General features: G+C 46.0%; 1 protein-coding gene across 4 annotated transcripts in view; it reads right to left on the bottom strand.

Moving 5' to 3' along the window:
• NTM (neurotrimin) overlaps positions 1-24,535 on the bottom strand; it is a 951,991-nt gene that overhangs the window by 414,868 nt on the left and 512,588 nt on the right. The window lies entirely within an intron of this gene.

The raw sequence follows: 24,535 nt of genomic DNA on the forward strand, positions 1-24,535 counted from the left end.
AAACAACTATTAAAAAGCAACAATAACAACAAAAAACATGTTCTTCCCAGAGTCATCCAGCCACCACCAAAAAGAAACTGAATTATTCCAACTAAATCACTGTCATATAAAGGTCCTGGTGCCATAAAGTCCACGTATCTTTCAACTGATCATCCCAGGTACATGTAGATAACACGTGTGTGAATGATGCACAAGCATTTCACTCCTCATACCCCGTGCCCACAACTGCCCTTGGTTGGAAGGGATGGAGGTGGGTGTGCAGATGTGGAAGCCAAGCAAAGTAACGAAGACTGAGGAGGCATGGCTTCCTCTTTTAACAGGTGATCAGAAAGTGTGTGTTCACACATGCTCAGTCGCTTCAGTCATGTCTGACTCTTTGCAACCCCATGGACTGTAGCCGTCCAGGCCCCTCTGTCCACAGGATCTCCATGCTAGAATACTGGAGTGGGTTGGTCATGCCCTTCTCCAGGGGATCTTCCCAACCCAGGGATGGACCCCGGGTCTCCTACATTGCAGGTGGATTCTTCATCCATTGCGTCACCTGGGAAGCCCCCAGAAAATTTACTACCAGGTAAAGTTGAGCAACTTACACTGAAGATAATTAGGCCCATTTCCCGCTCGTTTCCTCTGCAGACTTTTCCAATATTAAATTCTCAGGGAAATCCATCCGCTACTTTTAGCTGGTGGGGCCATTTGATACAGAACACCAAAAGAAGAAAAATCAATTGTCAACTTGTGACCACAAAGGATGACTTTGCTCTCAAGAAAACCAAAAACGATGTCTATGGGGAGCAGGAGATTTTGTTTATGTTTTTGAAAGAAGAGAATTAACCAATTTTAGCACCAGTCCATTCTTGCTAGACCCTATTTTGTCTCGATATTTGCAGTGGGAAATCTCGGGGAAATAGCAAATCACATGGTTTCCCCAAGCTCAAATGTTATATGATAGCAGATGTTAGGTGTGAGATCATGATTGAATTCGGGGTTCTGCTGAATTTGGGGTTCTCCCGTAGGGCTAAGGAGTTACCTCTGACCATCTACCGCCACTGTAACCACCCTTCCAATTCCTCTTGGTAAACAGGTCTTAGCACCTCAAGTAGAAACACGCATAGCAGTGGAGAAGAGAGAGGGACTCTTTCTGGGGTTTGGAGTCATTTTCCTCCATACTTGAGAATGGCAGGCATGACTCCTTTCATGATAAATTCTCATCCTGGCTCTTGCATCTAATTCCCAGGTAGGTACAAATGCGCATTAGTTTTTGCATCTCGGAATGTGGGTAATGACAACAACCAGCCTTCCCAAGGGGCCTACAGACATGATTAACTCTACGGTAAAATACTTAGAAATCCATTTAAGGTGGAAGATGGTTTATTAATATATTTTGCCTGCCACTGCTTCATTATTATAGCCAGGCAGAAAAAGAACTCTTCTCACAGGCTCTGTAGGATGTTCGGCTTATACCAGTCTGCGGGCACTTGGTCTGAGATAGACACACCGTCTTTGTGTCTGGCTGGGGAAGGGACAGTGGTGAGCTGCAGCCTCCTGGCCTGGCCAAAGGAAACCCAGCAGAGATCAGGGTGGACAAAGAAAAGCTACTGGCAACCTCATAGCTGCTTCGTGGACCCAGGGATCCAAACTTCATTCAAAAATGGAAGTTGAGAAAGTGGTGAGAGGTCAGAGATGCTGGCACAATTAACAAGGCAGAATCCATTTTATTGAAACTCGTGATTGAAGCGGTTTGAATAGATGAAGATCAAAATCATGTCAGCTCCCGTCTCATCTCCTAATCCCTAAATATAACCAACACTTAGTGGCTTATCTTATATCCTGTCTCTTGCTTCATAAAAACTGCTGGATTTATTTTTTTATTTTTTTCCCAGCATATCCAAGTTAATGAAAAAGGAATGACAGTCAGAGCAATTTCATTATTTGTGTTCTTTATAGAAACAACTTCCTTTCTACCTCCTGGAAAGAGGATTCCTAACGAGCGCCCACCTCCACCTTCTCCCCTCCATGCCCCCCACCCCATCTCTCTCTGCACCCCCCTCCTCCCTCCTGCATACACATATACTGTACACATAAATCAACTTGTCACAGCTTGTCTCTGTGCTGACAGCTGTAATTGCTGCAGGTTATAAAAATATCTATAGGACAATGCCTTTCAAGCTCTCAGGCACACACATACACACTCACACAAACTAAATGAAAGAAAACAATCATATTCCCTTTAATAATCCTGGGACTGCAAAGGAGGAGGCACGGAGGAGCTTGCCGTGTGGACTGGAGGGCTGGCAGGCAGGTGAGAACGTGGAGGAGATGAAGACGCCTAGCAGTGGCAGCATCTCCACACTAAAGAAGGGATGGAGACGGGAACACTTGCCAATGGAAGGGAAATTGGCTGTTTTTGTTTTTCCCTGTGTTACCTACAGCAAGCTGGGGTTGGTTGAAGAGCAGGGAGTTCTCCACATACACGAGAGACGAGAGACCGAAAGAAGAGCTCTCGCCTGAAACATGCCAGTGCTGCTGCTGCCTTCTCTAAAAAGGCGAAAGGCCCCCCTCTCCTGGTGGAGATTCCAAATAGGAGCTCAGGCGAGAAGATGCTGCTTGCAGGATGGTTGGTGGCGCCAAATGGACATCAGGATGTTTAATCAGGAGGGGCGGGGTCCATCTGGATCAGTGACGGCTCTAGGGGAGTGGGGAAGGGCTGGGCTCAGAAGAATGCGTGCTCTTCTGTCCTGCAGAGGATCAAAAAATCATTGTTCATCCGGGCTAGAGTCTGGTGTGTGAGGATTTCAGAGGGAAGAGCCAAAGAACAGCTTGAAGAAGGGAAAGAAGCATCTGAGGAAAAGAAAGCAGTCAGGAATGGAGAGAACTGAGGAGGAAGAGAACAAGGGCAAAGGTGAGGCTGCTCCTGGACTTTGAGAGCCATGAAACTTTGTAAGTTACATCAAGAGGAGAGGTTGTCAGCAGAGCAATAGGCAGACAGAAAAGGCAAGAAGAGCCAGGCAAGTGAGCAAAGTCAAAGTGACGACAAAGCAAATGCCAGATACCCAGAGGGGAACAGCACTAGGGTCAGGGGTCCTGAGAGGAACCATCTCTCCTTTTCTAGGTTTAGGGTCATTTTAAGACCCTGGGGTCAGAGAATGACAGAATGCTAGGGTCAGAGGGCACCTTGAAAGACGTGTAACCCACTCATTTCATAAGGAGATGGGGAGTGAACCCAGCAGAGAGGACCCATTGTCGTGGGAATAAAGTTAACAACTGGTAAATCAAGACTAGAACTCAGGGCTGCTGGACACTGCCCTGTTCTCTTGGCTTGTACCTGGCAGGTAAGGACACTGCTTAAGAACCAAATGATAAAATATCTCCCATGGCTGCTACATCTGTGCAAGAGAGAACCACAGAAGTGTTAACTATTATTGCCCGGTATCGATACTTCTGAGTGTCTGATTATTCAACTGAATTCAATGTAATGTAGCCAGGAAATGTTGAAGGTAGCCAAGTAGACTTTGAGCTCTTCCTATGCAGCAGAAAGTTAGAGATACAGAGAGGAAAGACATCACCCTGCCCTCAATTTGCCTACAGTTGAGTGCTTTCAGGTTTGTGCATGGTTCTTTTTGCGTTTATATCCCTGGAAGCCCCTGAGAACAGTCTTATTGCCAAGAATGAGTTGGCATATGCCTCCTCGTTAGGAACAGTCCAACCCATTTCATGTGTCCAGATTTCCAGCTAAGCTTCATTGGAAGTGGCATTACGGTCTCCCTAGTGGTTCAGTGATGAAGACCCCCCCTTCCAGTGCATGGGGTTGGGGAGCTAAGATCTCACATGACTCATGGCCAGAAAATCAAAACTTGAAACAGAAACAACATTGTAACAAGTTTGACAAAGTCTTTATAAACTGTCCACATCAAAAAAATAAATAAATAAAAATCTTTAAAAAAGACAAAAAATAAAGTGGCATTGGAGGTGGTGGAGTACGCTCAAGGATTTTAAAATTGTAGGGAAAACATTCGTCTACTTGACAAACCGCGTTTTTAGTGCACACTAAATGCCAGCGATGCACTAGGTGGTGGATTTCAGCTGTGGGCGAGAGAGACAAAAACAAAGCCATCCTGTGTCTATAACGCTCATTAAGGACACTGTCCAGCAGGGGAGACAGATATGAAAGTAAGAACTTCACAAGACAGTAGGCATGATGGTGATAAGCACCGTGGGAAAGTAGAAGAGCATGCATGCTAGAAGGTTCTCTCAGAATTGGGAAGATCGGGAGATGAAATTGGGACTTCATAGTGAGAAGGAGCTGAGTGTGCAGGTGGCATGGGCCGGAATCTAGTTACAGGCTCGCCAGAATGCACAACCAGAGACGGGAAGGAGGTTGGGCCGAAGTTGCCTTTTATATTCAGACTGTGCACCCTTAGACTGAGGGTGGGGACGTCTGAAGTGCTCTGTCTGATTCAAAAGCCCCAACTGCTTCTTCGTCCTGTGTTCCTGCATTCATTGATTCAATCAGTACATATTTATTGATTAAGAGTGACCAGTGGTTTTGGACTCAGACAGACCAGAAGTCAAACTTCGTCTCCATCGCTAACTGTGTGACCTTGCAGGAATAACCCCATTTGCAAAATAGTGCTTAAAATGGTACCTACCACGAAGGGGTGGTGTGAGGATGCTATGAGGGTCTGATGGACAGGGGTTAGCAGAGGGCCTGGCAGCTGCAGGCATCCCATGCGGGGACCAAAAGGGGGCCACGCGTGTGCTCCCCTCCTTCAGAGGGGCCTCGGTGGGATATTCATCCTGAGAACCCAGGAGCCGCCATCTCAGTGTTGGGAACCGTCCCTGGGCACATCCTGAGGGTGTCGTCCCTGGAGCAGGGCAGAAACTTCATGCTGAGATGTGGTCAGAAAGGGCAGTCGCTGAGCTTCAAACCAAGGCAGGAAATGGGTGACCCTCCTGTTCCCACCGCAAGGTCTTAAGAAGCAACACAGAATCCGGGCCCATGGGAAGCAGCCTGAAGCTTGAAAAAGAGGATGGGGCTGCTTCTCTGTGTGGCAGCCTGGGTACCTTTGTCTGTTCAGGCTCCCACATATACCAGGAAAGGAAACCACCAGAGAAAAAAGCGAGACACCTCCTCCAAGCAGCAAATGAGTAGCGCCTCTGACCACTTGCACGCAGCTTGCTACTGCTAAGTCACTTCAGTTGTGTCCGACTCTGTGCGACCCCATAGACGGCAGCCTACCAGGCTCCCCTGTCCCTGGGATTCTCCAGGCGAGAACACTGGAGTGGGTTGTCATTTCCTTCTCCAATATATGAAAGTGGAAAGTGAAAGTGAAGTCGCTCAGTCGTGTCCGACTCTTCGAGACCCCATGGACTGTAGCTTACCAGGCTCCTCTGTCCATGGGATTTTCCAGGTGAGAGTACTGGAGTGGGGTGCCATTGCCTTCTCTTGCATGCAGCCTGGGCCCCTCTTTGCTCCTGTGGGCCTGGGAATGGAGCCCAAAGCCCCCTACCCACTCTAGGGTCTAGATTTACACTAGTCAATGGATACTATTAATACCATGTAGCATGGGCCTCATTGCTCCCACTTCCCACCACTGAGCACCCCAGTGCCTCATAGCCTCATGGAAGTGAGCAAGGGTGACCTGCACTCACCTGCCTGCACACACACAGAGACTCCAGTTCCAGGGTTTACATGATGCAGCCCAACCAGGGTCAGTAGCAGCTCTCTCAGAGAAAGAGCCTTTGGACAGTAACTGGCCAACCCCAAACTTGGAGCTTCAACCCCAAACGTACCCTTAGAGCAACTTGGCTTGCCTAGCCATGCCCTGATGCCTTTCTCCCTAATCAGTTACCTTCAAGTCTCTCTTTAACCTTCTCTCTGCATTTTTTGCATTTTCTCCCCAGCCAGGAGCAACTGTAGAAGACAAAATCTGTAATGAGACAAGAATTTGCTCAATAACATATGGGTTCAATTGTACTTCTTACCAGACATGTCATTTTGTAAACATCATTTTGTATCTGGATCCAAGTCTTAACTCTGGCCAACATTAAACAAGTCCCTTGTTTGTCTGTTTGTCTGTTTGTTTTTTAGCTTCTTTGTTTTCAGAAAAACCAACATCTCCATGAAATGTAGGTCTTTGAGAAGATCTAGTGCCAACCAATGCATCCAAATGGGCTAATGCACTTTTGAAAGCTGAAAGCACTGTTCTACAGTAAGATAATGGATGGTATCATCGACTCAATGAGCATGAGTTTGAGCAAATTCAGGGAGATAGTGAAAGAGAGGGAAGCCTGGCATGCTGCAGTCCATGGGCTCGCAAAGAGTAGGGCACAACTTAGCTACTGAACAGCAACAGTAAGTTGATAGCTCATAGAAGGCTGGGGTCAAGGGTAACGCATTTGCCCCCCAACCCCAGTCTGTCACTTACAGGCTGTATGGAGTTGCCCAAATCACTTCTAGTTTCCCTCTAAGTGAGGAGTTGGGATTAAACCTCATAGTCCCCTTCCTGCTTCCCATGTGGCTCAGACGGTAAAGAACCCACCTGCCAATGCAGGAGACATAAGAGATGTGGGTTCAATCCCTGTGTTGGGAAGACGCTCTGGAGAAGGGCATGACAACCCACTCCAGTATTCTTGCCTGGAGAATTCCATGGACAGAGGAGCCTGCCGGGCTATGGTCCATAGGGTCACAGTATCAAACACGACTAATGCAACCTAGGATGCACAGTCCCCTTCCAAATCTCAGTCTTTGGTTTTATTGCTTTTCAACACTCTTCTCGAAATCAGTTTATCCTTCCTATATGCTCATCGGTTCCTACTATTGAGAAATTGCCCTCCTCACCCTGTCCTTCCATTGTTCCTACTCACCAAGGTGTCCATTTCAAAACTCAGAAAACGGTGCTGCAAAGTAATTAATGAGCTGCACTGGATCTAAGGCAGGCAATGGAAGAGCCAGGATGATTAAAAGTCTTCCAATAAAGGGTTTCTTTAAGGAAAAGAAAATCCCACAATGCAACCAGCAATGTTAATCTTCAATAAATAGGCTGTTAATATTTAACTGGCATTTATTTAAACTTACAGTAACTGTCCTATTAAATCTAAATTAATTGCCCGTTTGGGACTCTCCCCCTACAGCCTAGCTGGGACATGGCTGTCTGGATCATAGTGTGTGCTAGGCATCCAGCCATAGAGGAGAGTTCAGCCTCCTTCTAAGACTGGAAGATTACAATATCATGCTTGGAAGGGCTTTAGAGGTCATCTGGACCAGTAAGTTTTATACCCTGTGTCTTTGGGCTTTCAGGGGCCCATTTTCCCCATCTCTTCAGTAAGGGCTTCATTGTGTGTTCTTATCTCTGCATCTGCTTCTCTCCACTGTCGTCTTTTCATTTTGAATTTCTTTCCTTTCTGCTGGTGACTTTTTTCTCTTACGCTTCATATTTTACACTCGTTCTGCTGTGGTTTTGTCTCAGTGTTTCCTTGAGTTTGTTAAGAGAGGCCATTTAGGTAAGATACATAGCAATTTCTGTATGTGTGAATGTGAGTATATATATACATATGTATATATATACTAGTGGCTCAGACAGTAAAGAATCCGCCTACAATGTGGGAGACCTGGGTTCGATCCCTGAGTTGGGAGGAGGGCATGGCAACCCACTCCAGTATTCTTGCCTGGGGAATCCTAGGAACAGAGGTGCCTGGTGGGGAGTTGTAGAGTCAGATATGACCGAGCGAGTGAACACAGCATGTATATGTGTGTGTGTCTGTGTGTGCATGCATGTGTGTGTGTGTGTATTATTGAATGTGTCATAAAGAACATTTTATAATGGCAGTTGTATATGAAAGACCAAGAGCTGTGAAATAATCCCTGAGTCACACAGTTTTAGAAGGGGCAGTGAAAGTGTAATTGGGTAGGACTGATCTTTGCTATCCCTGAAATCAATCAATATTTTTTATTATAAATGTTGTCACAGCAAAACCTCTGGAATGCTATTTTGCTATGATTTTAACACATTCACAGCATTTCATACACACACACATACTCATTGCTTTCAGTTTATTAGTGAAATGTGGATTAAAGATAAACACCTCATCAGATGGGTTAGTGTTGAAGCTAAGTTAACTTTCCTCAAGAAGTGGGAGCTGGTTGAGACTAAATTATCTCACCCTGAAGTTTCTGAGGGTGTAGGTCCCTGAGTTAGACATATAAAGGCTCACTGTCTGCCTTGTAGGGCCTGGAGAGGCCTAGTGATGGAGAGAGGGATGTGGTGTGAGATGGATTTAGGGAGGAGGAATACAGGGCAGAGCTGAGGGCAGGTGGGGGCAGGTGAGAAGGCATGTTACACGTTTTTAAGAGGACCAAATGTATTCTCAACTGTTCGCTCGTGAAAGGCTTTGCGTGTGTGCTGCTTAGAAAACCCACGTTTCTTTGTATTTCTAACTAATGCACAAACCATCCATTTCCTTTTTGCTCCCTTACTTCAATCATCATCAGGTTAGACTAGAGATCCTCACAATGTCTTCAGTTGGAAAACAAATCCTCCATTTTATTTAAAGAATAAAGCATCTTTATTCTTTATCTTCAGTTCAGTTCAGTTCAGTCGTTCAGTCGTGTCCGACTCTTTGCGACCCCATGCATCGCAGTACACCAGGCCTCCCTGTCCATCACCACCTCCTGGAGTTCACTCAGACTCGCGTCCATCAAGTCTGTGATGCCATCCAGCCATCTCATCCTCGGTCGTCCCCTTCTTCTCCTGCCCCCAATCCCTCCCAGCATCAAAGTCTTTTCCAATGAGTCAACTCTTCACATGAGATAGCCAAAGTACTGGAGTTTCAGCTTTAGCATCATTCCTTCCAAAGAAATCCCAGGGTTGATCTCCTTCAGAATGGACTGGTTGGATCTCCTTGCTGTCCAAGGGACTCTCAAGAGTCTTCTCCAACACCACAGTACAAAAGCATCAATTCTTTGGCGCTCAGCCTTCTTCACAGTCCAACTCTCACATCCATACATGACTACTGGAAAAACCATAGCCTTGACTAGATAGACCTTAGTCGGCAAAGTAATGTCTCTGCTTTTGAATATGCTATCTAGGTTGGTCATAACTTTTCTTCCAAGGAGTGAGCATCTTTTAATTTCATGGCTGCAATCACCATCTGCAGTGATTTTGGAGCCCCCCAAAATAAAGTCTGACACTGTTTCCACTGTTTCTCCATCTATTTCCCATGGAGTGATAGGACCAGATGCCATGATTTTAGTTTTCTGAATGTTGAGCTTTAAGCCAACTTTTTCACTCTCCTCTTTCACTTTCATCAAGAGGCTTTTTAGTTCCTCCTCACTGTCTGCCACAAGGGTGGTGTCATCTGCATATCTGAGGTTATTGATATTTCTCCCAGCAGTCTTGATTCCAGCTTGTGCTTCTTCCAGTCCAGTGTTTCTCATGATGTACTCTGCATAGAAGTTAAATAAGCAGGGTGACAATATACAGCCTTGATGTACTCCTTTTCCTATTTGGAACCAGTCTGTTGTTCCATGTCCAGTTCTAACTGCTGCTTCCTGGCCTGCATACAGATATCTTATTGAACCTTATAAATTCAAAAAATAATGCAACACATTTCTGCATGTTTATGCATCTCCCTGGCTTTCCCCATGTCCATCTCTCATTGTGCACTTGCCTTTGGAAGTTCAGGGTCTTTTAAGACAAAGCAATGGCAGTGACAGATATAACCTCATATCCTCACAACCTGGGAGCTGATGTGGGCCTTCCCTCCTAGAAAGAAACAATTTCCCTGAAACCTGTGTACGCTTTCTTCATCTAGAATACCAGAAAGCTAAAAGAGGTGCTGCAAGTAATGAGACAGTCAATTACCTGGGAGTGGCCTGGGAGAGGGGACTTTGATGTGTTTCAGGAAGCCTTGATCCTGGAGAGGGACAGCAGGGAAAATGTTTTAAGCAGACATGGGAACATGAACAACACAAGCAAATAATTCACCTAAGCTTTCACAGGAATGTCCACAAGGTGTCAGGATCAAAGATGCCTTAGAGAGAAAGTGGTAATGAGGATACTATCTTTTTCTTTCAAAAGTAGAGCATTGAGCTTAAAGCTAAGATGGAAATCAAGAACCAGATTGACATGTTTCTATCTGGAGAAGCACTGGTACCAGATTCTCCAGGGGAGAGTTGCTGGGACAAACCAAATGTAGTATTTCTATCAACAGTCTTCTGAAGGGGATTCATAGAGAACTGTCCCACGTCTGCAAAAAACATTAGGTCCCCTTAAGTAAGTAAACCTTCAGTTGATACTATGAACTATAAATAATCCACAAAGTTATGCAAGTGTTCAGAGAAGTGGGTAAAATTCAATGTCACATATTTGAATAAAGATCATGGAAAATGCCTTGATCTTTGATGCTTTTTGACCCTGGACTCTGGGCAGTAGACTAGTAGCGGTGATGAGCAGTGGATGGAGGAGCATGGATGGTGAGGCTAATGGCTCTGACCTTTAGTCCAAGCTCCACACATGGCCACCTTAACCTCAGATGATTTTCTTCCCTCTCAGAGCCTCAGTTTTCTCCTCTTGTTAAATAGGAATATGTCCTACTCCACATACTTGCTATGCAGGGCCATATGAGATGCAAGATGTATAACACCCAGAGAAGGAGCTGGCGGGTGGTACAGCCTCCACGTGGGTAACCAGGAAAACAATGCTGCAAACAGCCATGGCTCCTGAGTTAGGGGACTTAAAGCACATTTTTGCAATATGATAGTATATTGTTAACAAGTATCAGGATTTTTTGCCAAAAGAGAAATGTTGGGAGTAACATTTTATGAAAGCTCTTGGAAGAATATTGGAAACAGAAACAAAGAAGCGTTTTATTTACTCAAAATTGCTGTGTCTAAATTCTTCCAACTTCACTCATAGTACTTACTGTTACACCTCACAAAGCATCCAGGAACTTCATGTGCCCGGCCTCTTGGTGAGGAGTCAGGACCCACTCTTAATTTCCCCTGTTCTTACCACTGCCCACTCCCGTGTGTTTCTGCAATTCTTTTCTCTCACGGGTTCTTTGCCTTCAGGGTCCAGTCCTTTCCAAAGCCCCACTTACCTGCCTGAGCCATCTTATTTTCTTCCTTGGAATAATGAGACTCCCTCTTCCAGGGATGTCTTCTGTCAGCTCTTACCAGACCTATTTCAAGCTCCACTTTCAAACCAAGTTTTCCTGAAAACCTGACCACGTCTCCCCTCTCCCACTTCAGCCTTTAGTGGCTCCACGCAGTAATTTGAATAAAGCCCCGAATGCTTTCTGTGGTTTCTGAGCCTTCACGATGCGGCCTCGTTTGCTTTCACTTTTTTTCTCCTGGTACCTCTTCCTTTATCGAGCCATGCCACTGTTTATTTTAATTGATGACTATTTTCATCCCTCAAAGGTTTCTCTTTCTCAACATGGGGCCTTTGCACATGCTGACTTCCTGTCACTGATACTGTCCCCACATTTTTCAGGCTAAATTCTATTCATCCTTCTACATTCTTACTCTCTCATAAAGACCATACCTACTCCATTCAATTGGGTAAATGCTCAGTGCACTGGCACCTTCTAACATTCGTAACACTTGTAAGAGTTTAAATTCTTATCCTCTTATATCCTTGATGTCTGGCACATACTAGGTTTTTGATAAATATTTATTGACTTTAAGTATAGCTGGGGAAAACTCAAAATTAAAATTATTTTCTGGCGGGGCAGGGACTTCCGAGTGACAGAATGCTAAGAAGATGAATATTTGGTATTCATGAAGTGTACGAGCAGGGCGTACACACACTTAATGACCAATCTCTAGCTAGAAATAACAATTCCAAGAAATTGAAAGATGGTAGTTTAAGGATAAAAACAAGCCTGTCTGTATAAAAGGTTAAACAGGCAGAAAATAATATCTAAATAGGATAAAGGGAAGTTTGGATAAATTAATGGGTGACAGACCCACTCTGGTTTATTAGGTTAGGGGTGTCTGATGTATATCTCTAACCTTTGAAGTATGATTCCCATGCAAATGGCCACTGTCCAAAATGGGCAAGGAGGACACCTGAATTGATATGACCTGGGGTGATCTTTGTAATGTCGAATAATTTTGTTGTCCACGTTGCTGGGGATGATGGAAATATGATCATCTTTCTCCCTGCACACCTTAGGGCAGCCCATTCTACAACAGTTTTATACACTTAGGAAGAACAATTTTGAAATGCTGCAAGAAAAGTTATGTGTAATTTGTGTGAACAGTGACCGCCCCCCCAGCAGGGGAAAAGCCCCCTTCACCCTTCAGGGAGAATTAGATGGACCACCTTCAGTTCTTACCTTCTGCTATTTGGCTATCTCCTTCATGTCCAATTCCTGATTTCCACTCTTAACTATGGGAGACCTGCTCCACCCTGAACCGCTGTCTCCTTGAACACCAACTCCCAAGTACTTGGACCACTCGCTCACCTCTCCTGACTCCCTCTTTCTGATCCAGCTCAACTTCTAGTATCCAGAAGATGTGGATCGCAGCATGTGTCTTTAGACTCCTGGTCCCCTGGTCTTTCTCCTCCACCTTGTTGCTTCCCTGTGTCAGCCTCCTTTCCAAGGGATGATGAAGGGCAATTGGTTTCTCATATCATTCTTTGTTTTTCCCTCTTGGGAAAGAGCATTATGACAGCCGTAGTCCAAAACAATAGGTAACACACAAACCTGTGTGCTGAGCTTACTCTCCACACAATTTGCTTCACCAGAAGGTTTCCAACTATAACTTCATTGGAGACTCTCTATCAGGCACTTTCATTTCCTGAAGACACAGCTGAATCACATGCACAGGACCCCAGAATTTCAAGGACAGGGCAAACCCAAGACCAGAAGCACTCTAGGAAAGTTTCTCCCAAATAGAGAGAAGTTACTTTCAAGGAAGTTAGTTGGAAAGCTTGTTTCTGATCCACAGGGGCAATGAGTACAGTCTTTTCACACTGATTCAACAGGTGAGTACCAGGCCAGATGATATGATACAACAGGGATGGTCCTAACCTCTGTCCAGACCCCAGGGCTACAGACAAACACTAGAAGTAACTGTACTAATAATCAAAGAATCACAAGTGTGATGCACATTACAAAGAGCAAGTGCAAAAGGACAGGGGAACAGAAAAAGGAAGGGACAGTGTCTTATTTATAGTCACTCTATTTTTAGCACAGAACAGGGTAACATAGATGAACTCATATGAGAGTGTAAGAAGGATGGTTGAATGAATAAACATGTAAGGACGTCTAGAATCTAGCATCTCAGTATCTGTTCATGAGGCCAGGTGGTTGTACTGCTCCATACACAGGCATCTCTCTGACCTTTTTCTTTCTTCCAAGAGGCAGTAAGTTCTAGGGAGCTGGGGCACCCTTTCCAAGTTCTTGTTATTTATCCAACCAAAATAGGACACATTTGCATATCAGGTTATATAAATATTTTCAGGGCACTCATTTTGCTCTTGGGAAAGCCAGCTTATCACGCTGTCATAAAAAATCCACTCTAATCCCATATCCACGTTATGACCTCCTACCACTCTCCACCCAAGAAGGGCATTAATAATCATCCATTAGCCAGGGTGCTTGGTTTGAACTTAGAAACTGTGAAAAACGATCTTATAAATTATTTTCCAAGGATATCATCTTTAAGCATTAACAGGTACAACTGACTCAGAATTCTGGGAATTGAGCATAATTACATGGAAATTGACAGGCCACAAATGCCAAGAATCCTGTTAACCTTTACTATCTTGAAAAACCTCTCCTTGTAATTATCTCTTCCCTTTGTCTCAAATGTTACTGATGAATATTTAGAGGCCTAAGCAAACACAGAAGTGGATGGATTGGAGAATTTTGATCTGTGTTTGGAATCCTGGAGTTTTCTAGGCATTCTATGAAATACCGAGATGCTAAACAGAGCACTTGGAATTCGACAATTTCCAGAACTTGCTTCCATCTTTGTACTGGCTCTGCTCTAGTTCTCTGCTTATAATTCTCCACGCTGAGTAGAAGCTCCTTTGCATTAGTAATTACAGAGAAATGTAGGTCAGAGGCATTTTGTGTCTAATGCATTTCCTGACCTGTTCTATGTCTTTGGAAAAGTTACTGCATCTTTTCAGGGCTTCAGATTTCCTTTCTGGAAGTGAACATAATGACATTCCACTCTAACAGCAGCAAGATTTGCATAGAGCTTGAGACCTCACCACCGACATACCTTATCTCACTTGTGTAGGCATGTCTACTACATTTTTCCTCCTTTCCGGGCTCCACTGCAACCACGAAGTCTCCCCTTGTTTCTTTTCTCCACTATTTTAATTAAATCTTAACTCATCTCTCTGCCTCCAACTCTGCCTTTCTCTAAACCACTGTTTCCTTACAGGGGCAGAATAGACTCCTGGGGTGAGGTTGATTGCCACTGTAATTACAGAGACACGTCAGCTTCCCACGCATGGGGACCAGAGAGGCTAGACATTCAGCCATGCGTGGGACATTGTCACTGTTGTTGAATGCCCGCCTCACGTTTAAGTGAGTAGCCTAAAATGAACTGTATTTGATATATCAGCACAGAATATTTTTACAAGGTTTTAACAGCCACTAATCCTTTAGGAAAGCAACTACCTGTCAGCTAAGGGAAGATTGTGCTTTGATTTGTTCAGCTCTTCACCAAGAATTGTTTACTAGTTTGAAAGATCACATGACCAATGGTAAAGCTCATTGTATTTGAGTCGCCAGTTCTCCGGTCCCGAGTCAGTGTGGGCAGTAGCCAGTAGGTTCATGGAGATTCTATGTACAGACACAAACTTCCACACTTCATCACATTGTATGATGTCATTGTGCCTAAAGATTTATTTTAGGGACTTCCTTGGGGGTCCAGTGGTTAAGCCTTCACCTTCCAATGTAGGGGGTATATGTTCAATCCCTGGTCAAGGAGCTAAGATCCCACATACCCAAAAAAACAGAACATACAACAGAAACAATAGTGTCACAAATTCAATACGTTAAAAATGGTCTACATAAAAAAAAAAGATTTATCTTATGCTAACTTGATTATTAGTCATTTTCTATTTATGTATCTTATAGATCCAGCTAGGACATTAAATAGGTCATTTTTTCAAGTAGGTATATAGGTAGCTTATTTTTCTATGAATTTAATGTTCATAGAAATAAAGGTATTACAAAATATTTTTTAATAAGATTTGGATCAGATAAAGAAGATAACTCCTGATATAAACAATTTCATACACAGAAACCAGTTTTATCTTTCTGAAGCATAGCTCAGTTCAGGAAAATGCAGTGGCTCCCCCACTTTTACATATAGCAAATTCCCGAGTCTGAGTAATCAAGGCTCTTAGAAATATGTCAGCCTAACTGACTAGGCTCGGTCTGGTCTCTGTTGTGGCCCCATCCACAGCTTTATCTGCCACCCTGGGGTTCTTCAGCCTCTCTTTATTTCCAAGTCTAAGCATTTGCTTAGGCTTCCCATCTACAGGGTCCCTTCTTTTCCATGCAGATTTCTAAATCCCATTCAAACTTCAGTGTGTTAGTCACTCAGTCATGTCCAATTCTTTGCCACCCCAAGTACTGTAGCTCACCAGCTTCCTCTGTCCATGGAGTTCTGCAGGCAAGAATACTGGACTGGGTTGCCATTTCCTCCTCCAGGGGATCTTCTTTACCATCTGAGCCAACAGGGAAGCCTTATACTCAAGGACCAGTTAAAATTTAATTTTCTTTATAAAATATTACTTTTACTGAGTCCCCCATCCCTCTCCTCTATTGGTTAAAATCAAACATTTTGAGGATACATTTGTATGCATCTCGTTGAGAAATAATTCAAAATATTGAGTTTATCATATATATTTGTATTATAATTGACTGCCTATTCATCTGATCTCACATAGAAGGCTGAAAGCTCTCTGAAGCCAGGTAACACTTCTTGTTCTTCTTTGTACCTTCTCAGAGCTGAGCAAAGTGTGTGGCCCTGAGTGGGAGTTTAATAAACAACCACCAAATTGAATGAGCAGCTCAGTTGTGGAGAGGGAAAGCCAGGGCACTATTTTCTTTATTTCAGCTTGAGGAAATTGAATTCTAAATGAGTTCTGAAAGTTTGCTGTACGCAGGGCGTCATCTGAGGCATGCTGTGGAGGTAACCGGGCTTCCCACTTGGCGCAGTGGTAAAGAATTCGCCTGCCAGTGCGGGAGATGTGGGTTCGATCCCTGGGGATCTGAAGGAGAAGATGGCAACCTGCTCCAGTATTCTTGCTTAGGAAATGCCATGGACAGGGGAGCCTAGCAGGCTGCAGTCCATGGGGTCTCAAAGAGCCAGACACGACTGAGCACACAAGGGCAGGAAGGTAGACACCTCACTCTCACTACCTCATTTCAGGCTCAGATCTCCACCTAAGAGGACATCTACAGGTTGGCCTACATTTTGCTGAAAGAAAACAGAACTTTTCATTGCTAGGTCGGTTTTTCAATATAAGGGTTTGGATTATATCACAGTATATGCCACAGATGATGGAAAATCCATCTCGAAGACTTGGTTGCCAAGTAGAGCAGTAGGTGTCCACTTCATCGGACTACATCCCCCCGTGGAATGCAGGCAGAAACAAGTCATGGGTTTCCCAGAGCCCTTGGGCTCTCCCGGTGCTGGAAGGGTCAGCCTCCTGCTGTGCTCCCTGGCCCAGCTCCAGCCCTGAGCAAGGCCATCCATCACAGCCAAAGCCTGCCCTTCTCGCACGCTGCCTGAGCTGGAAATGGAAGTGGCCTTTTAACGGAACATTGTCTTAGCATTGTGTGAAGCAAGGCTGACAGAGAAAGGAAGATTCATTCCTGACACCAATCACACTAATATCTGTCACCGAAATGACATTTTCCCTTTAATGATGAAAAATGCATCAGGAAAGAGTGAGGAGCAGGAGCAAGGGCCATCAGCTGCTCCGGGCTGATGGGGAGGAAGTTCAGCAACTGGTCGGTGACTCAGGGAGAGGAGAGGAAGGGCGGCCAGTTGGTGATCAACAAAACAGTTGGGCCCTGGTTTGGAAGAGAGGGGTACAAGCAGATGGAAGCCCCTGGGTAGACAGTGTCCCTGAACATCTGACTAACGTCTCATTAGGCCTTCTGCCCGGGGTTTTCAATAGGACAGCCCCATTTCTCTCAAGCCCAAGCAGGGCTGCATACTGGCTTTCAGGGCCTCCGTCCACGTACTGCTTTCCTGGTGTTTCAGACAGTAAAGAATCTGCTCACAAGGCAGGAGACCCGGGTTCAGACCCTGAGTTGGGAAGACTCCCCCAGAGAAAGGCCTGGCAACCCACTCCAGTATTCTTGCCTGGAGAATACCATGGACAGAGGAGGCTGGTGGGCTACGGTCCATGGGGTCACAAAGAGTCAGACACGACTGAATTGACAAACACAACACACACATTTTGTACCATATCCAGGTTTTCAGGGTTAGTCAACCGACAAGATTGCAGAGCGGTGGGCGTCCCACAACCCTCATTCACATGCCGTCTGTGTCATGGAAGGGGGACACCAGAGGAGCCCAGTCTACACCGCAGGCGCCATGTGCATGTCCAGGAGGGTCTGTTGCTGGGGAGGATCCACATGTGGGAGAAGGCACCGTGAGGCCAACGCTCTGCAGCCTGCATGTCCAGGGAGGCGGCACCGCAGAGAAGCTCGTTACGCAGGCATATTGCTGGCGGCTAGAGGGAGGCTGCACAGTCATCTCAGGTGTTCAGAGAGTGAACATTCCCCAACAAATCGCAGATCTTTATCTACAAGCCCATTGCTCACAAAGACACCAGGTGCTGACAGCTTTATAATATCCTTTTTCTCCCCTCCTTTCCTTTCTACTCTCTCATAACAGAGGCTGAAAATGCCAGCTGGTCACCTTCTTATATCCATGGCTGACCACATCCCATGCCCAGTAGATGGGCTGTCCTGCCTTCATCAAAAGATGTGTGTGCACTTATCCAACTCCCTTTGCTCCCGCCTTTAAAAAAACAAAACAAAAACAAACAAACAAACAAAACCTTTACTCTTTATAAGAACTGACTCATTTGAAAAGACACCGAGGCTGGGAAAGATTGAAGGCAGGAGAAGAAAGGAACAACAGAGGGTGCAATGGTTGGATGGCATCACTGAGTCAATGGACATGAATTTGAGTAAACTCCGGGAGTTGGTGATGGACAGGGAGACCTGGTGTGCTACAGTCCATGAGGTCACAAAGAGTCGGACATGACTGAGCAACTGAACTGAACTGAGTAACCCTTTTAAAAACATTTATTTAGCTGTACCAGGTCTTTGTTGTAGCATGTAGGATCTTTGAACTTCATTGCAGCAGGTGGGATTTAAGTTCCCTGACCAAGATTTGAACCTGGGAACCCCTGCATTGTGAGCACGGGGTCTTAGCCACTGGACCACCAGGGAAGTCCCTGCTCCTATCTCTGATCACAGCCAGGTGATGGTGTGAGGGCTGGAGAAAAGCAGCTGCTTCCCACTCATGGAATGATGAGCCCACATCTCAAGCATGATGGAGGCCAGCTGTGACATCCTGGGTCCCAGATGCTATTCCTGAACTTTTGGTCACCCCACCTCTAGGGTTCTTTTAAGTCCTGACTTTCTAAGTTTCCATTACTAAGGGTTCAATTACTTGCAGCTCAAATCACCCTAAATATTGCATTGGCTTTTCATCAGGAAAACTGTGTTAATTTTATGAGGATGACAATCTATTTAGACTCCTTTACTCAGCCTTAAGGGCTTTCCCGGGGGCTCAGACAGTAAAGAATCTGCCTGCAATGCAGGTGCCGAGGATTCGATCCCTGGGTGGGGAAGATCCCCTGGAGAAGGGAATGGGACCCCACTCCAGTATTCTTGCCTGGGAAATTCATGGACAAAGGACCCTGGCAGGCTCATGGGGTCACAAAGAGTCGGACACAGCTGAGTGAATAACACTTCCACTTTGCTTTCACTCAGCCTGGAATTGGTCTTGCTCTGTGTGTATACATGTTCTGCTTCCTGCTGCCAGCTTCCTCTTACTCCTTCACTCATATTTATATGAATAAATACTGGCATACACAGGCTGACTCATGCACCAAGAACTGTACTGCACCAGGGTGCTTCTAAAGTTTGCATGCTTTGCAATTCCATATGACATTAATTAGCACAGCACCCACATGCTAGCTAACCTGCCAGAAAGCAACCACACCATTGTCCTCTTTTTGGAGAAGGAAACTGAGTCATGTAAGTCTCTATATCTCCATGAGTGGGCTTCCGGCTCCCTCTCCTCCCCCAATGTTCACACTTTTAAATATACTTTAGACCGGCAGGGATGCAATTCAAACAGCCTTCATCTGAACAGTCATGCCCCCAAAGCAACTGATGCACAAGAGCATACTTTAAACACCTAACCCCATAGGACCCCTTGCAAATAACCAAGACCAACAGACAAATCCTCAGTTTCCAGCAAACATGTCTTTCTCTGATGTTCTAGGCCTTTCTTGCCCCCCTGTATCCTTTCAGTCAAGGAAGAATCCTCCAAGATAGGGATCAATAATGCGAAGTGATGTTAAGTTCTAAAAATGATGCTAGAGCTCTGCCCTAGAGGAGAAAAAGGGCAAATGAGACTGTTCCCAGGGAAGGAGCAGCAGGGGCAGGCGAGAAGCTTCCTTCTGCCCAGAAGCAAAGTGCCGACTCTATGGGCTCAGGCAGGTGGGGGCTTGCTGTGAAGCCCTGTCAGGGGAAGGATGCTCTTGTTCTTTGAGGGTGAGGGCTGGCCTGAGAGCCACTGATGGTCCAGGGTAAGGACCAGGCACCCTCCACAGCAGGGGTCTCCAACCTCCAGGCCAAGGACTGGTAACTACTGTCATATCAGTGGTGGCATTAGATTAAAAATAAAGTACACAATAAATGCAATGTGCTTGAATCATCCCCAAACCATCTCCCCAACACCTCTGGTCCACAGAAAAATTGTCTTCCTTGAAATCAGTCCCAGGTGCCAAAAAGGTTGGGAACTGCTACTCTGTGCGATCTGTCCACAACGTGATCACTCCTTAAGAGAAGGACAACCTGAGCACGGACACCCAACACCCTTCAGTTCAGTTCAATTCAGTCGCTCAGTCATGTCCAACTCTTTGTGACCCCATGGACTGCAGCATGCCAGGCTTCCCTGTCCATTACCAACTCCCAGAGCTTGCTCAAACTCATGGCCATTGAATCAGTGATGCCATCCAACCATCTCATCTTCTGTCATCCCCTTCTCCTCCTGCCTTCAATCTTACCCAGCATCAGAGTCTTTTCCAATGTCAGTTTTTCGCACCAGGTGGTCAAAGTATTGGAGTTTCAGCTTCAACATCAGTCCTTCCAATGAATATTCAGGACTGATTTCCTTTAGGATGGACTGGTTGGATCTCCTTGCAGTCTAAGGGACTCTCACGAGTCTCCTCCAACACCACAGTTCAAAAGCATCAATTCTTCAGCGCTCAGCTTTCCTTATGGTCCAGCTCTCGCATCCAACACCCTTCAGTTCCCTCCAGCATGTGAGTGCAGGCACCCAGAGAGCAAGAAGTGGTGAGTCTTCACAGCAGCCAATGCAATGCGTGGAGGAGAGCTCCAAGTACCTGACTTAAGTTACGATTCAGCCAGGACTGCCTGACAGTAAAGGGAGTTGCACATTGTCTGAGAGCAGCTTTGTAACATGTACACATAATTTAAAATCAGATGCATTAACTTCTTTCATGGAATGGTTGATGAACTTATTAAAATGATAAAGATTATCTCTCTCTGCACAGTTGAAACAACAATAATAGAAATCGAAATGTTGGATTTACAAAACAAATTCCCTTTTGTCATGTAATCTGATTCTCTCACAAACTCCTTGTCCAGCAGAACCACTGTCCGCATCAAACAGATGAGCCAACCAAGGCTCATATGTGTAAAGGATAAGGTTCCCAGGGTAGAATAAGGAAGATCCAGGCTCACATCCAAACCTCTGACTCCAAATTCAAGACTCAAGTGAAAATGTTAGTCTCTCAGTTGTGCCTGACTCTTTGCACACACTGTAACCCACCAGGCTCCTCTGTCCTTGGCATTCTCCAGGCAAGAATACTGGAGTGGGTAGCCATTCCCTTCTCCAGGGGATCTTCCCGGCCTAGGGTTCAAACCTAGATCTCCTGCATTGCAGGCAGTTTCTTTACCATCTAAGCCACCAGGGAAGCCAGGGAAGCTTCCTACACACACATAAGCCTTGGTTGTCTCATCTGTCAAATGGAGGCAGTGGTTCTGCTGGGCAAGGAGTTTGAGAGACTCATTTGCAGGTTAATTAACTCACCTGCAGTTTAACGAAGGCAAGGACCCAGCCTCTTTCCTTGTGGAATATCCCCTACGCTCAGGTTCACTGGGAGGGTAGGGGGCACTTTGGCAGGATAAGGGAGATAACTCATGAGGGATGGGAGGACTCCTACAACACAGGAGCAGATGTATGAGCATCAGAACCTTGTGCAGAAGTGGGCCCAGTGGCACAGCGAAAATAGGAAGGCAGTGCAGGTGTCTGAGCAGAGGAGCAGCCCGCCATTCATCTCCTGTTGCATCCCCTCTCAGTGTCTCAGTGTCTGGAAAAGCAGCATGTGTTGTCCACCGAGCAGTGAGCAGGACTTACAGACGGCACGGGCTTGGGGAGCACGAATACAGCCCCACCATGAAGAACAAGGTGGGCGTTTCACAGGTGATCCCTGGCTGCCCAGGCAGGGGCCAGCAGGAGGACCTGAGCCTGTTGTCTGGGGCTGTGTTTGTTCAGGACACAGCAGTCAGCCTCCCTGACCTCCTGGCAGCATGTGGCCCCCGGAAATACTCTCCTCTTTCTTGAAATGGTCTCAGTCTTTGGAATTCAAAGCACCATACCTTCTAGACTCCCCTTCCTCTCTTCCCAGGAGTGCAATGTCACCATCACAGGGCAGGTCCCACCCTTGGCTCCATTTCCCCTAAGTTCCCACTCCTCAAGACGCATTTTGAATGACGCCTCCTCCAGGCAGTCCCCCCGGGGCATCTCACTAAGAAATGTCTCCCTCTTCTGGATTCCTTTTATGTCAATATTTTGTATTTTCTCCAGTATATAAGACTTCCCTGGGTGGTTCAAACAATAAGGAGTCTGCCTGCAATGTAGGAGACCTGGGTTTGATCCCTGGGTCAGGAAGATCCCCTGGAGAAGGATCTCCTCCGGCATATAAAACATATTGCCTTTCATTTTAAATGCTTATAAATACACATGATCTTCCCTACAAGAAGATAAGCCTATTGTCAGGAAGGTCTTTGTTTTTTTTATTAAACCAATTTAATTTATTGTTGAAAAAAACCCATAGAGGTCATCCAGGTGAATGTTCTCCTTTTATAGATGAGGAAAGACAAGCCTACAGATGAGTCTTCATACAGTTAGGCCAGATTGGAGCTGGAACTCATTTGCACCGTTAACTCCGTGAGTTGCTTGCCTAGAATGAGGCTAGAGTAAAAGGCTATATGAGCTATTCCTCCAAGTTCCCCCAGACCTGCCGTTCCCTGGCTGGAAGGCCTCCCACCAGAGACATGCGGGATCAGTATGGAGCTCTCTGTCCAATCCACTTCAGAGAAATTTCATTTCATTCAGCACATGTCTATTCCCATCCAAAGGGGTTTGCATGAGGGACTCGGAGCTTGTGAATAAGCGGTTGGGTGGTGATGCTTTTATGTAGTCAGCTGACCAGGGGAGAATGTTCTGCAGATTGTTATGCTTTAATACATTAAGGAAATGGACAGAAGATCAATGGAGCACTAATAAAAGATGATTGAAAATTGCTAATATAAACCCAATAGTGCAACCTTGCTTTACAAAAACTGAGAATGCTTATGGATTTCCTGTATCATCCACTGTAAACACTGTCCAGGGCTCCAAGCCCACCTCTGCCTCCCCGCTGCACGCAGCAGGCTGCTGCCATGCTTATTATAGGCAGGCTGCCTTCCGATTAGCACAGCAATGCCAATTAATTGCAGTAACGAGCAGGCTTCCCATTTAAAGACTCACAGCCTGAGCCCTAGCAGCATTGATGGCCTCAAATTGTGTGGTGGAAGCTCTGTTTCCAGGGTGTATGGTGTGTGTGTCTCCACAAAGAAGTGCAGGTTCTGAGGGCCAGGAGTGTGTGTGTGTGTGTGTGTGTGTGTGTGTGTGTGTGTGTGTGTGTGTGTGCCCACATGAGGGCACTATCTCAGAAGGCCCAGAGCCTTCCTTTAGAAAAGGGAACTGGGTCAAGGGGAGGGTCCTGGAAGAGGGAGGCGAGTGCTGCTGGAGAGGGAGGAGATTTGCCCTTCTGGGAAGGAGTCTTGTGAGCAAGAAAAATGAGATGTGGGGTATGAGGAATCTGGAAAAGAGACTAAGCTCGTGCTTAAGTGGGATATTTCCCAAGGTGGAGAGAGAGGGTTCCTGCAGGGGCCAGCCTTGCTTTTGGAAACAATTCATCCTGCAAAAAAGGGAATCAAGTGTACTCTGGCCTCTCGTGTTCCTTTGCCTCCTTTCCTGTCTTCTTCGCTAAAGCCTTCTGGATGTCCCCCTCCCCTTGCGCCACACCCTTCCTCTTCGCCTGCCCTCCCACCTCCCTGTAGGGGATGGGCAGTGGTGAAGGCAGGTAGGGCCAGGGCCAGAAGCAGCTGCTGCTCGGAGGCACCAGCTCTGGGGTTCTGTTGTTCGGAATCCCATCGAAATCCCAAAAACCACCCCCAAAGAAACACTGGTTCCCTTTGAAGACCTTCTAATGTATTTTTTTTTTTTTAGACCCATGCACTGGGCCGTCAAAGTCACATGCGATGTGACAAAGTGGGTAATTATGTTTCACTTAGCGCACATCAGAGAACAAATGGCCAGAGAGCCTGTCCACGTGCAGCGGTGCGTGTGGTGGGAAGGAGGCCCTTGATGGGGACAGCCAGCTGCAGGTCTGGGTGCAGACAGCAGCCAGCGCCCTCTCCCCCGACCCCTCCCTGGCTGGAAAGGAATGAGGCCGTGGGGCTCATTTAAATGTGGGGACATGTCTGGCCTTTCTCTCATCCTCCTTTGTTCAGTTTTCATGGAAACGTGTGTTTATGGGAAACTCCAAGCATGCTTGCTACAGACAGATGTTTCTGGACTCTGTCCCTCGTCTGGCTAAGAATGTTCCTGCTGGGAGATGAACCACTATTTTTTTTTTTCCCCTCGTCAATCGATGCAGGAGATGGATATAAAGCATCAAGGCTTCTGCAATGGTCCCTCTGGAAGCTAGGGAGTTCCAAGCAGCCGTTGGCAGACTCACTAGCCAGGGCTTAGTGGTGCAGGGCCTCACTGAAGGGGAGGCAGAACCAAAGGCACAGGCTGTATCCACCTTCAGCGTCATAGGTACGAAGCAGATTCCTGCTGGCGCTTGCACCACAGATGAGCGGTCCAGGTTCCTCTTCCATCCCCCAACCATCCCCATGCCACCCTCCCTCCCTCTACCTCCCCCACTGGCTGGAAAACTTTGTC

The sequence above is a fragment of the Oryx dammah genome, unplaced genomic scaffold, assembly GCF_014754425.2.
Source record: "Oryx dammah isolate SB20612 unplaced genomic scaffold, SCBI_Odam_1.1 HiC_scaffold_15, whole genome shotgun sequence".
NCBI lineage: Eukaryota > Metazoa > Chordata > Mammalia > Artiodactyla > Bovidae > Oryx > Oryx dammah.